The 9073-nt window shown below is 33.1% G+C and overlaps 1 long non-coding RNA gene across 1 annotated transcript; it reads left to right on the forward strand.

Annotated features, from left to right (window-relative positions):
* Positions 1 to 4980: 4980 nt before the first annotated feature.
* On the forward strand, positions 4981 to 6002 carry LOC114579078. The gene is made up of 2 exons (XR_003699943.1): positions 4981 to 5223; positions 5756 to 6002. It is a non-coding gene; the product is annotated as an uncharacterized LOC114579078 (long non-coding RNA).
* The last annotated feature ends 3071 nt before the right edge of the window (positions 6003 to 9073 follow it).

The following is a 9073-nucleotide window of genomic DNA, read 5'->3' on the forward strand; positions in this document are numbered from 1 at the left end:
GAGTTGTTTAGTTGGAGGGATTCCAATGACATTTGACATTTCTTTTATGTATTTGTTACCTTCTACTTTTGTTTTCATTATATTGGGAATGCCTCGCACATAGTGTTATATGAAAGATTATATGTTTTGAGCATCAATATTTATTTTGGGTGATTCTAAAAGTCCTGTGTAGGTTGTGAAAATTATGAGAACTCACGTTATTCTCCATGCAAAAAAAATTCATGTGCACAAGGTGTTTATACTAATGCTTGTTAAAGATGCGATGCAAGTTTCCCCTTGGATATTTCATCTTAAGAAATTTATACCCCATGGTTTTCTTACACTCAACTGAACTTGAAACCTATGGAGAAAAATGATGATGTTGTTGGGTATGTATATCGCATAGCGCCAAATTGGTATTGATTCATTTGAAAGGGACTCTTGGATTGAAACTCCTTTGTATCACTTGACTTGTTAAGGAGAATAGTCATTGTCAACCCTTCTAAAGTTTTCATATGCAATCTTCAAACGACCCAAAGAATGGCATAGCCTTCTCCTAGCGATTTGTTTGTAATAAAAAAATATCTCAATGATTATCATCATTACCAGTTTTGTCGTCATTACAAGAAATTGTCTCTATGTGGTCACTAGCTCATATGCACCATCTTCGTAAAGTATTTTATGATGTGATGAATTAAAGACATTTATTTAAACCAAGCTTGCAATTACACTGTTGGTATTTTATGTCCTCTGGTTTATCCAATAAACAAATCAAATGACTGAGATTGTAGCTTGGATAGATGTTTTTGTGGTTGGGCTTACCTTGACATAGACAGAATCTCAAAGGATTCTGGCCACTTATGCCTCCCTTGTGCTTACAGCACCAGCACTTATCAGATATACAAAATTTTAGATCAGATCAGCCTTTTCAGATTTCCCTGACATAGACAGAATCTTAAAGGATTCCAGTCCCTTATAACTCCCTTCTGATATCATACAAATACTTCAAATCATCAAATTCAGAAAACATTATTTCATCAGAAAAATCGTCAGCGGCATAACGGCAGTATACAAAAATTCCACAAGAATTCACAATTTCAGAAATTTACCAAATTATCACAGATAGTGCAAAACATAATTTCAAGACTTTCATTGTAGTGAAACAAATATTTTCAATATCCAGATAATTCACTATTCAATTAAAACTCCACAGAATTCAAAATACCTGATGAAAATCTTCCAGAAAATACTTAAAACGTGCAAAAACATCATCTCAGAAACATACCAAAAGTTATGCGGTAAAATATTTATCAGTACGAAATGAAACCAGATATTCACTAACCGACATAAAATTCAGAATAGAAAAATCATCAAAATCCACATTTCTAAAAATTGAGAATGGCGGAATGTGCCTTACCTCGAGTCGATCAACTTTTTCAACTACGGCGACGGAAGAAAACAGACCAAAGTCGCCCAAATTCACTTTTCTTCCTTTTTCCTTCGATTTTCTCTCTCCTCAGATATTTCTCTCTTCAAAATGACCATTTGGATATATACAACTTTGGATCGTACGGGACGATTCCTATTCGTCCCGGGACAATTTCTCCTCTGTACAAAATTCGTTCAGACAAAATTATTATCGTCTCAGGACGAGTTGCTCTCTGGAGAAATTTCGTACGAACGAACCTGACTTCGTCCTGGGATGAACCTTCTTTGTCCTCAGATTTTGAACTGATCATCCTGAACGATCCCACTTCGTTCGGACGATCCTGGAAGGAAAAAAAAAAGGCTTTCACAGACTCCTCGATGGTACCTTTGTAGCATGTCTATTCTAATGCCACAACCAACCACAACAAGATAACACCTTATGCACATAACCTTTTCACTAACTTGCTTCACTTTTATTCCTTTGTGTTCCACAAATGATGTGAAGTATATAACACAAGTGGAAAATAATTGACGAATAGAAGTTATTTGAGAAATTGGCATCTAGCATTAGAAGTGTTCCTTTTCATGTCACAATTTTATAATTATAGTCTGCTACTCCATAGTCTGCACTCTTAAGTTTCATAAATAATAAGCAAAGTACTTGTCAATTGTTTAGTATATATCCAGGCAAAGTAGTCCCTAAATTCACATAGAAGTTCTTTTATTTCTTCTATTTTATCTTTGGGAAGAAGAGAACTAATGAAGGTTGAACGACGATGTTGATGGAAATTTTGAAAAAGAGGTTTTGAAAAGATTTAATCTTACTTGGTAATTTTGAGTTTAAAATTTATAGTCTCAAGATTGAACATCTCATTATAAATAATATATTGCATTGCCCCTTAAGTCAATGATATAATTTGCTAACATGTTCAGGTGATGGAACAGAAAGTTATCATCCTGATTATGGTAGTTGAATTTAAATAAGAATCGCACACAATCCCGAAGGGTCAAAATGAGATTCTATCAATATTCAACCACTATAATTTGGATGGGACATCTTTTATTTCATATTTAATGTCACAATAATAAATGATATATCTCTCCAAGGACAGAAAATATCACTTATTATCGATAGATGGAATATGATGATAATGATCGTTATCGACTTGATTTTTCCAAAGAAGATTAGTTTTTAGTTTTGAAAATTGATTTTAGAAAAAGGTGAATGTGGGTTCTAAATCTCCTATGAGTGCAAGTCCCCATAGTTAATTACATCATAGGAAATTATAATTTCTTACAAATACTCTCGAGAAAATAATGGTGATTTTTTGTTTAAAGATCTTCTATGAGTGATATCAAAGGAGGTGAATTTTAGAATTTCAAGTGGAAAGAAAGATCAAATTATTATTATTAAAAGGAACACTTCTAATGCTTGACACCAATATCTCAAATAACTGCTATTCGTCAATTATTTTCCACTTGTTGTACATACTTCACATCATTTGTGGAACACAAAGGAATAAAAGTGAAGCAACTTAGTGAAAAGGTTATGTGCATAAGGTGCATGCTATCTTGTTGTGGTTGTTTGTGGCATCAGAATAGACATGTTATAAAGGTACCATTGAGGAGCCCCCCTTTAACATGCATCACTTTCAAAGGCACCATTATAAGCGATGCTTGACCTTGCTCTCGTGACTCCGTAGGGTGCTTCTAATGATAACATAAACAACTCATATATCTACATAAGTGTTGGGGAAGTAAATCCATGTAGAAATCACAAACAAAAAAGAGAAAATGGAAACAAAAAGAAAGTATACCCGGATTTAACGTGGAAAAACCCAAAATCGAGGAAAAAATCACAGTTCCATGCTACACTAAAAAATTCATAATGAAAATTGGGAAGAAATGGTACAGATCTATATTCTCGCTCTCTCTGTCTCTCTTCACCACTGCACCATTCTCTTATAAGTAAACAAAGACAAACATTAAAAAAAATCACCAAGGGACACAACCCTTCATGAAAAATGAGAAAGAAAACTACTCAACCCATTTTTAGAAATATGATGAAGTTTCTCCTTTATATTTTATTTGAATTGCTTTTAATTTATGATTGTTTGTAGAAACATCATCTTATGGAAATATGGTCACAGATTCACTATTTTTGTTTTAAGTTCTTACTATAGGCTTGAAATTAGGCGGAGATTCAGTGATATATCAATGCCCACCATATCTTTCTAGTGTTCTGATGAAATAAATTTCTTGATTCCAGGCTAAGCTATCAATATATGCGAAAAAATTTAGGTTGACACTCATTGCTAGGCGATCACAACATTATGTTGGAATCAAGTTCTAATCAATTGTCTATCTTTCATGTCCAATATAGATTTGTGATAATTGATGTCACAAAATTGATATTGGACAAGCCAATTGGCTTGTATTTATGACACGAGAATAATGCACATTCTCTCTTAGGAGGAACTTTTGCTAAAATGTGATTAATTGGAAAATGCATTTGAACCACGACGTTAATGATAAGGGTAGTGTCACAACTGATGTAGAGACGGAGCATATTGTTTTTTAAGATGTTCCTGGTGAAACTCCTATGCAGATAAGTTCTATAGTACAAAATAGGGGTTCCATTCCCCTTTTTTGGTCCCAGAAGACATCAAAGATGAACATGAAGCCTGATATTATTTGTGAGTGTTAGACATTCCTGTGCATGTTGAAGCAAAAATTGAAAAAGGTCCTCTCTTAATTTGACCTTATATTTCCTTTCCTCAGTGCAGAAGTAGGACAAGCATTATGAAGCTACCCGACTTCATTTTGAAAATCTTGTTAAGAGATACGGAAACCTAATCATTGTATTGAACTTAAATTAAGGTATGCCACTTTGCTTGTGATCTCTTTTTGTTTGTGGGACACATTATATCGACAGTTGCACATATAAATTGTTGGTTTTTCTTTTGATTTTTTATTTGTTTAGGTATATTATTATTTTATTATACTTTAGGTTGTTTTATCTTAAATAGACACAAGAGAATAAACCAAGAGAATCTATCCTTAGAGCAGAATTTGCAAATGCAATTGATTTCTTAAATAAAGATCTCTCAAAAGAAAGTCATCTAAGATTTTTACATTGGGACCGTCACAAACATATGCGGAGGTAATCAGCTGCCTTTGATCATCTTATTATTCATTGAAAATTTTATGGTTGTATCAACATGATATGGCATGATTCAATACATTTCTAACTTTAAATTTAAAAATAATGTTCAGGTAGGCAACAAATTTGCTCCTACTGCAGGGTAAAGTGGCGACTTATGCCTTGTACTTGACTGACTTCTTTTATTTCCAAGTGATGCCTATTTTGAGTCTTGACCGTGGTATCAGGTGACCTGATGCGATGTAAGTAGTCTATTTTGTCACCAATTGTAGAGTTATTGTGAGCATGAGTGGCTTTTATTAGATGGGGGACCATTTTTTAGTATGCTTTTAATATGAGGTTGCCATTTAACCTAATGCAAAAATATTTTAATAACATTAATTATTGGTGCTTTGCTGAAGGGCCATCGTTTCTCCTTTTTTTTTGCCTCGCCCAGCATATTTTGTTCCTTTGCTATGTTTTTCCTTTCAGGATAGCAATGAGGTATTTTCAGGATCAAACGTAGCACACAACTTAAGAAGCTCATGAATGCTTACTGTGATCATAACACACAGATTATTCAGGGCATCCATAGTAGTACAGGTGCTCAGATACGCATATTGAAGATTGAGTATCTTCGTTCTTGTGCTATTAGTACTGATGAACTTCTTCAGGTATTACTATATGTATGCCATTACTTACCATGTGAGCAACATATAGGTTGTGAAAATGAGGCCATTATGCCTCAGCGTAAATTTTTCCATTCATAAATGTAATCTTTCCTGATGGCTAAATCTAGTTAACTTCCACTTTGGTGGTTTCCACTAAAGGATTTGGTATATACATGCTATCAAAACCAAAACAACATTTGGAAGCTAAGCCTTTGTCACAAACATATTTTCTGATCAGTATTGGCAAAGAGTAGAAAGATTACACTAATTGTCCTAATTCTGATAATTCAATAAAGCCAAAGTTTAAAGAAATTGAAGCAATTGTACAAAATGTCCATTAAATTAGTTGAGGTTTGAGTTTACATGTGTAAGATAGAATTGAGAAACTTTTGAAATCATCATTTTAATTAAGAAAGTTAGATTACTACAGGTTTTTCCTTGGTGCAACGTAATGATTATACCTACATGTTGATTGCATTCATCTCTCACGTTATGTCAATATATCTAATAAATCATGTTTTATCTTATATTTTAGATTGCTGGAGATGCTTCTATTTTGAAAAAGACTCTTTTTGATGGAATGAGATTTATGTCTTGATTGTCTCTGTTGTTTGGATGAATCTCTATAAACTTTGTTATTGCTTGTAATGTGAACTTTAGCCTTTTTTGAATTATTTTCTTTGGATGCTTGCTAGTTATTAGAGGAAACCTTCCCCATATTATGGATTTTAAGCTTGTTGCTCCTTTATATCATGGAATTTTAGTTCTTATATTGTTGTTGATATTATGATTTCTATTTGATAGTTTGCTGTCTATTATTTTTACTTATTTTGAAAGTCCTTGGAATCATGCATTAGTGCTGTTAGAGAATTTTTTGAACGTCCTTGGAACGATCTTGGACATACAACTATGTCGAATGTTGAACAAATAGGAACAAATCTTTGTTTAATTATTATTATAGCTCTTTCGAATAAACTCTATTAGATCGTGGTAATTAGTTGGTTGGGCCGATTGAGTATGACTCGGCGTAGTTTTCTTGCTTTTTTTTTTCTCTCAATTTTGACTTGGTTTTATGCTATATTTCAAACAAGAATGTGTGAAGTTAATAAGTAATTAATTGGTTATAACTGCTGCTAAAACTAGCACATCCTTTCCCATCGGTCTTGAAACTGCTACGAAATGTCGTTGCAGGGCTTGCAATCACAACGGGGATGCAACTGCTTTAGAACCGCTGCAAAGTAAAATGTAGCGGTTATAACTGCTGAAAAAAGTAAAAAATTTTGCTGCAATAGCCCTATTTTTTGGTTATAGGGTGATGTTCATTTAAGATTTGAAGGTTTAAATTATGCAAGCCCATGATATTACTAAAGTGAGTAGGTTTAGCTCAGTATGGGATTGTGGATTTTGTATGAAGGTCTATTAAAATCTTTAAGAAAATGGTAAAAGTATTTTGAAATCTAAATATCAAGGGGCATTCTTCCTAAAGAAGGATCGAGAGTTGAGGAAAAATGGTAATCTTCGAGGTGTTTTCAAAGAAAAACTCATTTTGAAAGTTTAAAAATCAAAGAAAGAGATTAGGATAAATTTGTTATTGAGAAGACATCCACCATTATGATTTGTTATAAAAAATTAAAGTTGGAGGTTTAATTTGAAGAAAATCACAAGAAAAGTTTATAATAGTATTGTGGTGTGTTAGAACATACATGGGAATGTAGATAATTTATCATCTTTGCATTAATCTCACACATACAAAGATAATGTAAGTTGTGAGTAACTCATAGGAGGCATGAATTTTTTTTTTAAAAATTATGGAAAGCCCAAAAAGGAGAAAAATAATGGTGTATGACACAATTAAAATGATTCTACCAAGGTGAATTGTAGGTTACAAAGAATGTCATTTCTTACAATGGGAGAAGTCATTTATACAATGTAGTAGACATGAATTGTAAAAGATAATTTTCATGGTAGAATTAAGAGAGGCCATAAGGCATAAAAGTTCTTATCAAGGGATAATTGAATCTCTAATAACAAAAAAAATCTAGCATTAAGATAACATGAAATGTCAACAATGGGGGGTTAACCTTATTGGAGACGATAGGCCCTAGTGTTGATGTTGGCTGCTACAAATATTGATGTTATTGGCAAGGGTGGAAGGGGCGGAACCAGTCTCTCATTTTAGGGTGGGCAAATTTTTCATATAAATTGATTAATATTAAAAATAAATATAAATAATGCATAATTCAATGCAAAATTTTGTATTTGATTATGATTGATAAATTAAAAAATGAATACAAGCTTATATTTTGGTTTTGTATTTTTTTATAATGTTGCATTACAAATAAAATCAAGCACATCTTTTTTAATGTAAGATACTATATAATTGTTGAGTCAATCATCCCCCAACCTTTTATGCAATCATTGTTTGAAAATCCACTTTGCAAAAAATGCTCTTTTCATTATAGCAGTAACAGCTGACAAAATTAATGTTAAGTAATAATATGTTGGATTGTATATACTAATCTAAGTCACTTTCATTAATAATCATTTTCTTCAACCATACATTTAACATAACTTCATATTAAAATATACACTTAATTGGCAAAAAGAAAGTACGATAAATAAAAAAGATGCCAAAAAAATAAAGAATATTAAAAGGGCTTGGGAACTTTTATGGTTTTACCTACTTCAAGAAATAAGGAATCTCCACCAACTTCTTGAGCTTCCTAGTTTTCGCAAGACCAGAAAAGAAGATCACAGATTCGTAGGTGCAGGTTGGATTGGGAACGACAGGCGCAACCTCTATTGGTCTTGTAAGTTTTTTTTTCTTATTTCGTCAAACTAAGGTTGCCGGTTGGTGAAATATACCAAAAAGAATATCATAGATTTGCATATTCCCATATGTAATTTTTTTCTTATTTTGGCAAAGTAGGATCGCAGTTGATGGATATATACCTAAATATATTAACCCTCCTTAGCGTTGGAGGGGGAAATTCTGACCCCGACTCAGAGTATTCACACCGTATCGTGCCGAGTCAGGATCGCTTGGACATGAGGTAGTCACCTGCCGGTTGGTGGGCTCTCGAAGTCGTTGGCATCCCAGTCTCAGGCCCCGGAGCATCCATTTGATACCCTGATTGGTTCCCCCGCCGGAAAGAAAAAAAATAATCTTTATATAGATTTATAGGTAATTTGTCTATTCCATCTATTTTTAATCTTTTAATTATAAGTTCTTAGGCAATTCACCCCCTCCCCCCCCCCCCCCCCCTAAAAGTTTTAAAATACTATTGTCTTTAGGCATAATTTCCCCCAGCGAATAATAAAAGGAATTCATCATTTTATTTATTAATTTGAATTCCAAAAATATCCTTACAATCAAAATTTGTTCTGGGGAGCATTGTCCCCTTCGTGTAAAAAAGGAAATATAACTGAAATTACATGCCAGAAAGGGAGAGAGGACAAGAAGCTTCACCAAATATGCAAAAACAAAGAATACAGAAAAATAACCCAAGAAAAATAAAAGGAGACATGGTTGGGTATAAAAAATCAACCAGAGAGAAAGAAAAGCATCACAGCAAGGCCAAATCCACCAACAAGGGGGCCAAAAAATTCCTACCCAACAATAAATAGGATAAAGCAACATAAAAATATAAACAATATACCAAATAAAACACAAATACATAAGAAGATATGACAATACAAGGATTGAAGCTTAAATGTTCTTGATTGAGATCACGAGGATAAAAAAGTAGCAATTGGCAAATAGTGTAACAGTTTTGTTCTTGTCTTTCTTTCTCTGACTTTGCTTGAAAGATTGCCTACTAGTTTTATTTGCCTCTTGTGATCATAACTTTCA

This window comes from Dendrobium catenatum, unplaced genomic scaffold, assembly GCF_001605985.2.
Source record: "Dendrobium catenatum unplaced genomic scaffold, ASM160598v2 original_scaffold_274930, whole genome shotgun sequence".
In the NCBI taxonomy this organism is placed as follows: Eukaryota; Viridiplantae; Streptophyta; class Magnoliopsida; order Asparagales; family Orchidaceae; genus Dendrobium; species Dendrobium catenatum.